Source organism: Lepidochelys olivacea (genome assembly GCF_965140295.1).
Source record: "Lepidochelys olivacea isolate rLepOli2 genome assembly, chromosome: 3".
In the NCBI taxonomy this organism is placed as follows: domain Eukaryota; kingdom Metazoa; phylum Chordata; order Testudines; family Cheloniidae; genus Lepidochelys; species Lepidochelys olivacea.
The window spans coordinates 144206473-144219443 of record NC_140413.1 but is presented as its reverse complement, the minus strand read 5'-3'; positions in this window follow the sequence as shown (position 1 = coordinate 144219443).

Genomic DNA, 12971 nt, shown 5'->3' with positions numbered 1-12971 from the left:
AGTCATTTAAGCACTTCTAAAAGTTTGACCCACTGACATTATATGCAAATACTATTATTTTGTTTTATCACAGCTTTGTATAACGAAGAGGAGAGATGAAACATTTCATTTTCTCTTGCAACTGGAGAGAGATCCGAGCTGGCTTGTTCACCCTCAAATGAATGCACTCACTTTTTGGAAGTTCGTATCTGAACCAAACTCTGTGCTCAGTGGAGCTGGGGGAAGTTTTTCGAATAAATTGCTTATTTGCTGTAAAGTGCAGTTTCAGTCCACCCAAACCTAGTCGTGAAGTTGACATGGATTTGCTGAGTAGGTTTGCCCCCTCCACCCAAAAAAACAGTGGGGGATTCTGAGGCAGTGGCAACATCAGCAGCCTCCCTTATAACTTTCAGCCTAGTACTTGGGCACTTGCTAGGGATGTGGGAAATCCTAGTCTAGTCCCTCCCTCCCCACCTAATGTACAGACAGAGGTGGGAGAGCAAAGTTCAGAGACTCCCTAATCACTGAGATATAAGGTTCTCCAGGGTAGGAATCTCAGTCACTCCTGTTGATGCTGTTCGTCTTTATATAAAATACCTAAATAGTCATTCTTGTTTTGGCCCCATGACTATATAGGCTGGTGATTAGGGAACACTCGTTCAAGACCCTCCTCCAGTTATTATTTAATTATTTATACAAATTGGAACAGCTTCTACAGGAGTGATTGAGCGAGATCCACCCCAGAATATAGCCCAGTGGTGGGGGGGGGAGCATTGTTTTTTTAAAAAAAGAGATTAGGGTCGTCTCCGGAGAGGTAGAAAACCAAAGTTTACATCCATTCCCCACATCAGGCAGAGGGGGGAATTGAATCCCAGTTTCTCACATCCCAAGTGAGTGTTCTAACCCATAAGCTAAAGGTTAGATGGGAGGTACCATCACCTCATCTTCCCCTGGCCATTTTGTGAATCTAGCTCTTCATTTCCTTTGCTTTCAGTTATTTGCACACTTCTAGTGCTCCATTTTATTTCTACTTATAACCCTGGTCAGAGTGGGTCAATAACTCCATCACTTTCAGCCTCCATTCCAGACCCAAATAGGTCAGTTTACTGTTTCTAAATAAAGCTACCTGCTTTGTCAGGGCTTTTGAAAATGTCAGTATGACTCCTGAAGTCACCATGCAGCCTTCTGAACTAGACCATAGCAGGGAATTGTGTTCCAGAGTCAGCAATTCCCCATTTTCCATTAGTACTGGTGAAAGAGCGATTCATCAGCCCTTGAGCCTTCTGGAAGTTTTGATTACACACTGCAAGGGATTCACATGCAATTTATACAGCTCCAAGAAATAAAGAAGTCAAAAGTTAGTCGTGACATTGCAACAGCTAATGGCATCTCAAACTTCAGGCAAGAGCTCGCTCTGAATTCTATGATTTTTCTCGGGATTTAGACCAGTGTAACCAAGAACTGAATCTGACCTAATGTATCTAGTCTGTAACTTTAAAAGAAAAATCTCCTACTACATAGTTCTTGTTTCTGGAAGCTCCACTACTGCCCTGAATCCAAGGTTAGAGATGGACTGTTTTTTACACTCCACCTCAGAGCACGAATACCTTACTCAGGAAACACACAATGGTTAACACTTGTCCTTTTGTTTGACTTTAAGCTAACTGTATTAAAAGGTATTTTTTCAGTAAAGTGTTCCATTGCTACAGTAGGCATGTCGATGGTGCTACAATTCAGAAATGGGTTCTGTCCGAGCTGTTTTCATCAGCCCAATCTCTTTAAGAACAAGTGTCAAGCTGATAAAATTGCCTGTGACACCAGGTAAATTAAGGGAAGATATGCCTAGTTTCAGATTACAGTTCTGCTATAAAATTCCCTGCTGTGCTGGTATCTTCTCTGCAGTAAAACTGGAGGACAGGGAGACAGCAGAACCTTCCATCTTCATACAAGGCTCTCCTGTAATGCTCTTTTTTAAAAAATACACATACTAGCAAGCTTCACTCTGCTCCCCTCACTGCCTCAAACTCCATTATAAGTCTTCACTGACACTTTTTGATCACAGTCTAGATATTAGAAGGATTGTGTTGCTTTTTTCTTTTAGTCTTTAAATGCACGCTCGACCTAATCCACTGCCCCTCTAATTAGCAGCAGGAGCCAGATGAGGGAGAAATTTCTCTGAGCAAAGCTTATGCCTTGCAATACATAGCTGATTATTCACTCATTCATAATTTTTTTTAAATTTCCACTCCATTAACCACAGAATTCAAAGAGCAAACTCACAATAAGTCATAGTATAAGCTTCAATATGTGAACATGCTCTTTGTTCCTTATAGGATTTGTACGTCTGTTTTGCAGGCGAAAGATTACAAGAATTAATGAGAGACAAGAAAATACGATTTTTATGGTTGAAAAAGGGGAAATTCAGTTGCATATAAAAAAAGATTAAAGACAAAAGCTGCTACAACCTGCAGACCTTATGTCTTGATCTGCTTTAACATTCATTTATGTCCAAAGATTTAAAGACTCAGTAAGGAACTCAGTAATATACTTGATATAGCAAGTGAAATACAGTTTCAGGAAAACACCCTGGAGTGTGGTTCTCTTACTAAAGGCAGATTATAGGAAGTGGAAAACCTTTGAAAATCCTGGTACAAGCTCAGAGCACTGAGAAATTAGAGAAAATTCAATTTAAACAGGATACAGCTGAAGAAGGCAAGCACTGAACACTTATCTAAGGGTACGCTGCACATAGGGTTGCCAGGAGTCCAGTTTTCCACCGGAACGCCCGGTCAAAAAGGGACCCTGGCGGCTCCGGATGGCACCGCTGACCAGGCCATTAAAAGTCCAGTTGGCGGCGCAGCGGGAGCCTGGGACTCAGGCAGGCTCCCTGCCTGCCCTAGTTCCGCGTGGCTCCCAGAAGTGGCCGTCGGGTCCTTGCGGCCCCTACACACATGGGCGGCCAGGCCAGGGAGGCTCCGCATGCTGTCCCTGCCCGGAGTGCTAGATCCGCAGCTCCCATCCCCTGCCCCAACCCGAAGCCCTCTCCCTCATCCTGAACCCCTCATCCACAGCCCCACTCCAGAGCCCACACTCCCCCTCCCACACCCCAACCCTCTACTCTATCCGAGTGAAAATGAGTGAGGGTGGGAGACAGTGAGCGATGGAGGGAGGGGGGGTGGAGCAAGCAGAGGCGGAGCCTCGGGGAAGGGGTGTTCGGTTTTGTGCAATTAGAAAGTTGGCAACCCAAGCTGCACCGTGGCACCACTTTAACAAATAGGCAGGCTGGAACCAAAACCCTAGATCCAGACTCCAGATCCAGTCTGAACTTCATAACTAGGTAATGGGCTTTATCAATTAACTGGCAGCTACCACCACCAAACTGAGGGGTTTGAAATTCAAACCTGAACATTTCCCAGCACTGGAGGCATTCAGATTCAGAGAGAGGTTTGAGGGAACCTAGATCTCAATACAAATCCACATTCAAAGTTTGGATTCAGCACCATCTCTGTTTTAAATGTGTGCAGTGTTGTACCATGGGTACTGTGCTATATAATTGGTTATGTTTTGGCTATATAGAGTGTATGTTTTATAGAAAAGTTAAGGTATTAGAATAAAGAAATAAGATAGTAGATACTAGTATTAGCCATTTTCTTTTTATTCATGCCTTGCAGGTAACAGACAAAACCTTGTCTGTGTCTATGTTAATTAGATTAGAGGAATTTCGAAGGCCTAGGCCCCAATGTAGGAAAAAACTGTTGCAAGATTTAGTAAGGCCTAATTTATGATGCCTTTCTTGTTCAGCATAAAACACTGCTATTTGTTACCTTTTGAAGGTCTCTGTAAAAAACTGTTTGTGTGAATGAGGAATGCATGCCTCAGAAAAAAATAAAGCGTGAAGGCCATTGTTGAAGCCAGATGGCCAAGGGAGAAGGAGTAAAGAGACTGAAAAGACTTAAAGACACCAGAGAACCATCAACATGCATCCATGGTTGAGAAGGGGCAGATTGACAACCCTGAGGTGAAGGCTGGCACCCTTAAACCACAAAATAATTGATTAAATCAAAACCAGACAGAATGACCCTCCTGGAGGTGTTTTGGGCCATCAAAAGATAACACCCACTGAGGAGTAACCGGTCATAAGCTGACACTGCAAAATCCATAAACTTCAACAAAGAAAAAAAGACTATAATAACAGAGTGCTTTGCCACGGGGCTTTGGGTTCGTCTTGCCAACAACTCCAGGAGCATCGGATCGCGACTGACAGAGCCCAGCTCTCCTCTGCGACCAATCTGGCTGGCCACTAGATTGATCCAGACTCTGGACTGGTAACTATAAATATGGACTGGCGGGACTGTGTGCATAGTGTGTGTGTGTGACTAAAAAGCATATGCTAATTGCTGTATTCTCAATAAATGTGGCGTGTTGCCTTTTCCCCTCTAAAAAGATCTTGTGTGCTTTGTTTAAGCATAACACTTTTGGTGGAGAATTGCAGGGCCAGAGTTTTGCAAAACAGAAGTTAGTGAGGATTGATAGATAGCACTTTCCAAAATGGAGGCAGCTCCTTTATGATCTGGGCCCTAAAAAGGTCTGTCTAAATCCAAGAGTGAGCCTATGGTAAGCCACATCACCTAAATTTATGGTGCATTTTTCTTTCAAAATAAACCTCGTACACTATGGTCCTCAGTCCTCACTGCCCTGTACTTTGTGTAGTCATGTACACTTGAGCAAAGTGGTTGTAAAATGTTCCCCTTCTCATTTGGTAGCACACCCATTTTGCACTCCCCTTGCTCAGGGTGACTTATCTACACAAGCTGCAAGGCAGTGGAGAATCACACCCATGACCTCTTCCCTGAAGAGCAGATGACTTGCACACATAAGCAGTCCCAACAAAGACAGTTGCATGGCTACATTTAATTTTAATTTGTTTGAGAGAATTGGGACAACCGTGTTTTCTTGTCAGAGGGCCAAATGTGAAGTTTTAGCTGACTGCAGACAAGCAATCAGAATATTTTTCCCAGCCTGCTGTAACTACAGTAAGATTTAATTCACCTTTCAGTGTGGTGTTTGCTGAGGTACTGCATATTTAAGATGAAACAAGAATATATATCTTTTAAATCTAAATCTTTTTAATTCTTCTAATCCCTCTGAAGAGAGGAGCTGCTTCTAAGAGTTTGGAAATCACATTTCATCTTGGGTTTCTGTTTTGTAAAACAAAAAAGAAAAACTAGGAAAAAGTTTGTCTTTGGTCAAAAATGATGCTATTTTAATAAAACAATCTTAGTAGTTATGATTGTAGCCCCCCTCACTGCTACCATTGTGAAAGTATGGCGGTTCCCATTGGAGTCTATGAAGTATAAACCTTGAATTCTGCTTAAAGTGATGTCTCTTTGGCAAGGTAGGGGGGAGCAAGCTGAGATGCCACCCACTTTTAGGGTGCAGCAACAGCGTTCACACATGGACAGAGTGCAGTACTGTAATGCTGTAGATTTGCCTTCCACACTAATTTGCCTTACAGAAAAGCCCTGACTTTTAAAAGAGCAACAAAACACAGTTTTATTTTTAACTGTTCCTTCCTTCCCAGTACGTGCTGGAAGTCTCACAAGAATGGAGTGGGAATTTTGTGTGGAAAAACCTCTTTCAAACACAGGATGTTTGGCTCATTCAGATAAGCTTCAGATACATATTGAAATGGTGGGTGTACAAACCTGGAGCCAACCCTCCTAATGTTTGGAGCTTTGCCCGTCACTCTAAATCATTATAAAAATGTTGAAGAAACATCCTGATTAGATATGGCATAAAGTCAGTCTTTTTGATATCCAAATTATTTCATGGGATCGGGTTATCATGTTCCTATGAGTTTTAAGAATAAATAGGCATTATCTGGGAGTTGTCATAGTTCCAATTTAGTATGTTTAAGTTAAATCTAATATTTTCCTTGCGTCTCTTTTTGATATCTCCAATAGTAATTTTTTTTTAAACATTCACTTTCAGCGAGATTTTCAAAAGCATCTAGGGAAGTTAAATACTCAACACTATTGACTTCCAATGGGACCTGAGAGTCTAACTTCCATAGGAGCTTTCGAAAACCCTACCTCTGAGGTCTAGTTTGTTTTTAGCTCATGTCATAAATATAAAGGGAAGGGGAACCACCTTTCTGTATACAGAACTATAAAATCCTTCCTAGCCAGAGGCAAAACCCTTTCACCTGTAAAGGATTAAGAAGTTAAGATAACCTCGCTGGCACCTGACCAATAAGGAGACAAAATACTTTCAAAGCTGGAGTTGGGGGGAGCAACAAAGGGTCAGTCTATCTGTGTGATGCTTTTGCCGGGAACAGATCAGGAATGCTCTTCAGAACTCCCGTAAAAAGTTAGTAAGCAATCTAGCTAGAAATGCGTTAGATTTTCTTTTGTTTAATGGCTGGTAAAATAGCTGTGCTGAACGGAATGTATATTCCTGTTTTTGTGTCTTTTTGTAACTTAAGGTTTTGCCTAGAGAGATTCTCTGTGTTTTGAATCTGATCACCCTGTAAGGTATTTACCATCCTGATTTTACAGAGGTGATTCGTTTACCTTTTCTTTAATTAAAATTCTTCTTTTAAGAACCTGATTGTTTTTTCATTGTTCTTAAGATCCAAGGGTTTGGGTCTGTGTTCATCTATGCAAATTGGTGAGGATTTTTATCAAGCCTTCCCCAGGAAAGGGGGTGTAGGGCCTGGGGGAAAGACATCTCCAAGTGGGCTCTTTCCCTGTTCTTTGTTTAACACGCTTGGTGGCGGTGGCATAGGGTTCAAGGACAAGGCAAAGTTTGTACCTTGAGGAAGTTTTTAACCTAAGCTGGTAAGAATAAGCTTAGGGGGTCTTTCATGCAGGTCCCCACATCTGTATCCTAGAGCTCAGAGTGGGGAAGGAACCTTGACAGCTCAATAAAGTCTATTTTCATAATACCTCATGGATTAAATCCAGTCATTCCATATAAAATACTACTCATGACTACAATGGTAAGGGGTGTTGTTTTACCCAACATTAGGCATCTTACCAGATAAATCTGCATTGAGGTACTGTGGCTACACATACTTTTAAACTGCTACCAACTCTTCCTTCTATGGTCCCTCCTTCTGTGCTATTCTGGCCCTCATCCTAACCTCTGATCCCTGCAGATAACTATTTAGGCATTTTTATACCATGCTCAGTGTCATGGAAGTTGATGCACTAGGCAAGAACCCACCCTGAGCAAGGTTCTAAACCAGCCTATAGTTCCCCTCCAAATACTCCAACCCAGTCTCAGCTGTATACTGTCTCCTCCTCCTCGAACATGGCTGTGCTGACACATCTTCTACTTGCCATTTACTTGCCTCTTTCTGATCTTCCCCCCATCTGGCTTGCATCACAGCTGCATCCCTCCCACCAAGCATGCCCCTGCCCTGTTTGGTCTTCCAGCTACCAAATCCCTTCCATTTTGACAAGCCAACCCAGCCAATCCACCTTCCAGCTGCCAGTTCACTTCAGCTTCCTAGGCACATGGCTCACTATTTAGTTATCAGACTGCCTCTTACAACTGCCAGGTGTATGCCCTCACCCATCCTGCTCCCAGCTCAGAGCATTCAGCTTCCAGGTGTTCTCCCCTGGGGAGCTATGAACTTGGAAAATTTAATTAGTGTACAATAACTGCTGTATTAAGCATGAGAAGGTAAATGTACAGTAGATGCTACAGAATCTCAAATAAAATATCAACTGATTATTACAAATATTTACATACTGTAGACTCCACATAATTGACAACCTGAAAAATAGCACACCTGCTTGATCTGGATGATTTCCAAAGAACAGATGCAATGCAATGCATCCCAGTACCCTACACATCTAGTTGTGAACAGACTGTCTAAGGCATTGCTGATATTGTCTGTAAGCTTATTAATAGCAGTCAATGGGTATAAATTGCTGTTTGCTAGCATAAAATTCCCATTGTTGCAGACTTTCATTCATTTTATGCTCTTATAGTTACTTTAATCTAGCTTTTACAAATGTTTTAACAGCAAAATTTATTCTTAGCTCTCCACTAACTGGGATGGTCATTTAACTAACACAATGTTTCCACTGGAATGTGTCAATTAAAAGATTACTACTTCACACAGGATTATGCAGATGTCAGTAGCGACTTCATAATTGAGGTTATGGTTGAGTTAGGATTCTCATGTAAAAAACACGTTACTCATTTATCTTCTGTGATGGGAAAAGGTTTGGGCTACCAAACTTTTGACTCTAGTCAAGGTTTAATTTGGGTGAAAATACCTAAAATTGTTCTGCAATATGGTACATTTTTAAAGATTTAAATAGGACTTTTTCCAAATGTGGCTCCTCGAGTCTTACCATTTTTTGCTTATTCTTGCTAAAAAGTCAAAGCTCACAAACATCAATTTTGAAATATTTACAAGTATTTTAAATATCTCAGACATAGAACCAGGGATTTAGGGCCTCCAGTGCCCATTGAAGTCAACGGGAATCCTTCCATTAACTTCAGTGGGCATTGAATCAGACCCTTTCTTAGGTCCCAATTCAGCAAAGCACTTATGTACGTGCTGACATACATCTGCCTACTACCAAGGCACTTTAAGTTAAAGAATGTACTTAAGTCCCATTGAAACTAAAATCTTTTTTTATGATCAGAAACAGGCTGCTGTACAAATTCTGACCCAGCTTTTTGGTTTTGTTGGGGGGTAATGACATAAATAACCTCTCCACATGCTCTTTCAGTGTCAGTAAGTGAGATTGAACCAGCATCAAGGAGGTCATTCTGGTGATATTTTTGGCTCTCAAATTGATTTAGATGGTTTGTGTCACTGACAGAAGTAGTAAAGAGAGAGGTGTTGCGTCAAATGTTGGGCCAATCAACCTTGTCAGTATTCTTTTAAGGTGGTGGGTTTTAAAGTCTAGTTTTACAGGGAATGTGTGTCATAGGAGAAGAGTGCACTAGGGAAAGGGAAAGAAAGCTATAGAAGGGAAAGGGTCCAGGTTTAAACCACAAATTGCTGAGATGACATTTGTTGTGCCTATTATGAATCAGAGAAACAGAATATTCTATTTGCATTCTTTGAGCACAACCCTAAGCCAGGAGTGGTGCTTAAGTTGCACCATCCCAGAAGCAGCCCTGGAAGATGGTGTTCCTGAGACACAACTCTCAGGGCTAGCCTAAACTGCAGTTAGGTCAACCTAGCTACATTGCTCAGGTCAGGAGTATGAAACATTCGCAAGAGATGTAGTTAAGCCAACCTAAGCCGCAGCATAGACACCACTAGGTCAACTGCCGTCTCTTGGTGACATGGATTTTCTGCAGTGATGGAAGCGGTTCTGTGTCACTGTAGTAAGTCGCTACACTACAGCAGCACAGATGCAGAGCTGCAGCTGTGCCACTGTAGCATTTCTAGTGTAGACATACCCTCAGGGACACAATTCCCTCCCCATTTCCCCTTTGTTCCTGGAGCGTAGTAATTTGCTCCTGGCCTGTATTAATAGCAAAACTATGACACCCTCTACACCAGCTCAGTAGTGCTGGCCAGCATGTTGGGGATTGCAGCCAATGTTACTAACATTCCTCATTCTTCCCTCCCCATTTTCTCCAGTGGGTGTAAGCAAGTGCAGAGCTCCCATTTACTCCTTTGTGCCCAGACCCAACATCCAGGTAGCCCACGCAGGATACAGTGAAGGATTTTTTCATTGCCCTTGACACTCTTCTTTATATTGCCTTCACTCTTTTATGACCTTGAATTCATTTTGCCTTAACTTTTTCCCAGAATTATTTCAGCAGTCCCCAAGAGACTTAGAAGCACTTGGTGTTTGCCCATCACTAATTTAAAACTCAATCAAGTTGATGTGCTGTTCAGTATTTCACTGAGACAATTTAAATGGAGACTGACCTTTGGCACAGAAATAATAATGAAATTCATCCCTGATGTTCTATCATTTTGAAGAAACAGGAAATCAGATACAGTTATAAAAGCATTCCTTGCCTTCAGACAGACTAGAAGGGTAGATTTGCAATCTCCCTGAATTCTGATTAAGTCTTCTTATTTAAATAATAAGAATGGATGAAAACACTGAAAGATGCTGATGGAAGCAATGAGGCAGTAAAGCAACTGCCTCAGACAGATTTTTGCTGAGGCTTATTTATTACAGCTTACAGACCATGGTATGTGCGCCTGAGCATTCCAAGCAATGCATTTGAAGGATTTAGCAGAAACGACATCTCTCCTCAATCACTAGGCCAGCATTTGACCTAACTGCAGGCTTCAACTAATTTCTTTCTAATGCTTGCTGACGAAGAGATGGTGGATGATTTATAGAGTTTGTGTTTTCTTAAGTGCTCTGCCATTCCCACAGCCTAGTGATCGTAAACCTAAATTTTATCATACTGCAAACCTGTTATAATGCTGGACAACAAGCTTTGCACATAGCATGAAACCAGGAAATCATATTTTACTGCCAGTTTCCTACACACCCACCACCATCACATTTTTCTCAGAGATGGAACAAACCAGTTTGACTACATTTAAAGGGATACCAACAACTGGAAAGCTAGTCTTTTTATGCCATTAAAGTAGTTTCAAAGAGAAACCTGCTCCCTGCCCCCACACACACAAGTTTATGCTGCTAATTTTTGCAACCAAATAATTTTTTTAAAAAATAGGGTTGTTTCTTTCTCCTGTTGCTGCATGAGACCCAGACAAATGAGAAACTGACTGATTTCAATGGATCCCCATGCAGGGTCAATCAATGGGGTCTGCCCCTTGGCAGCTTTTGCAGGATCAGGGCCTAACTAACCGAGTTTAGGCAATGCCACCGTTTCCCCTACAGAGTCAAAACATTGCCCAATGTGGGCACATGCACACACACAAAACTTTGAGAAAAACAGAGATTGTTTCCTAATCTCTTCCAGCTACAGCAATCCTATGAGCTCTGGAAGAGAGTCATTCCAAACAACTAAGTTGACTTGAATCTTACAACCTTGAATTTGGTTTGCCCTAATTTTTTTTCCCCAGAAGTATTTCAGCAGTCCCGATGAGACTTAGCAGAAGCATTCGATATTTGCCCATCACTCCCTCCCTCCCCACTAGCTCCTCATATTGCACAGAGCTGCTTTGGGTGCTGTGTCAGAAACTGTCTACTCCTAGCTCCCACTTGCGGTGCGTTACCTGTCCCCATCTCATGCTTCCTGGCCAGAGGGAGTGAGTAATTAGGGACCAGTAGCAAGCACGCATGGGGCAGGCTGAGAAGAGCATTCATTCTTCACACCAGGTGGGTGGGCAAGCTGAGCCAGTCTAGTATTATTTCAGGCAGGAATTCTGAGCTAGCTGGGTTTCCAAGCTGCCAGGAGACGTTTTTCTCTTGACACTGCAACCTCTATCAGAGCCCAAAACACAAAGGAAATGAGCCATTCCCAGCTGACATCCACTGAGGCATTGCCTGGTTTCTCGAGGAGTAAGCACAAAACTGTAATGCTTAAAAGCAGTTGAAGGAATTCACTCCTCAAGGCTAGTTATAGAGGCTGAAACACTGCTGGGCGGGGGGAGGACGTACACTTAGATGAATGTTTTCAGGGAGGGTAAAAGCCTCACAACAACCATTTTCACTTTACTCCTCTAAGAATCGTGACCCCTTAACCAATATCATAGAGTTTTAATACCTTAGGGATAAAATTATGGATCTTTAGAGCCAGGGAAGCTCAAGAGCAGGGAGCACTTTAGGACTTAAGAGCCATGAAGGGAAGCATTATGCCTGTGTAAAGCCAATGCTTCAGGGCGCTAAGGGAGTAAGCCAGCCAAAGGCATTTGCTACATCTTTTAATAGAACTGCAGGCTGTACCTACCAATGCACTCCTGTTGCTGCTTGCCAGAAAGCAGGGGTCTAAGCATGGTTTGCCTTTCTCAGTACTGCACCTTTAAAATGTATAAATACTCTCCTTACGTACACAGAGCACCAGCCATTTTGTCCTCAGAGGGTGCTTGTCAACCATTACAAAGAGACACACACAGTACTTGTTATAGGGATTATTTTTCCTACTTTCTTCCTGGTTCCTTTAATTTAACAGGAAAGTCACTTCAGAATCCAAGTACACAGCTGCTCATTGAGGGTGGAAATAAGACACGGCCACACTCCTGCCACCCCCCAGACATAAATCTATAGCTATGGAGCACTAAAGCCACGCTAGTCAGCCTCTCACCAGTATTTTGCAGCCAGATCATGGTTACCTATGGTGCAGAATGGGGAAAAGGGGGTCCCTGCACCTCATCTCCAACTAGCACATGCACAGAGGGCCACATCACCTTTGAATTTAAGGCGTTCAAAACTACCTTTCAAAGGAAAAAAAGGGAAGTTTCAAAAGCTGTCATGAGGATTCCTTTCTCAAAAGGAACAAATATGGACTCTCCTCTCAACTACACATTGTTTGCTAATGTGATTGTTACAGGGTGCATGAGAGTCCTGCAAATACTAAAGAAAAAAGAAACGGTTATAGATGAAAAGAAAGACGATGAGAAATGGTCAAATTCCATAAACGCTCGCACGTATTGCTGATTCACATGAGTAAGCCACTATTCCACCTGGAAATAAGGGTTTGTAGGGTTGGGTCCAAACTTCAGCTGGAAGAGTCTCTCCTGCAAAAACAATGCAATCATATTCCCTCTGTATTTTTTCTGGTGCGAGGAGCAATTAGGTGTCAAGAGCACAAGATTAAATGCTTATGAAAGGACCACCAGGTGCATGTCACACAAAATGAGACCTACAAAAAGCAATGCCCATATTCCCTCTTTCGGAGATTGCCAATCCATGGTGTATAGACATGTGCATTTGCTGGTGGTCTGCAGAGAGCTGGCTAGTCACAGGGTGCTGACTCCTCTTCCTCATTTCCAGCTGATAGTAATAGAAGAGATGGGGGAGGCAGATGAAAGGAACAGCCAAAGTAGATAGTGTGATTAACTTTCTTCAAACAAGACAACA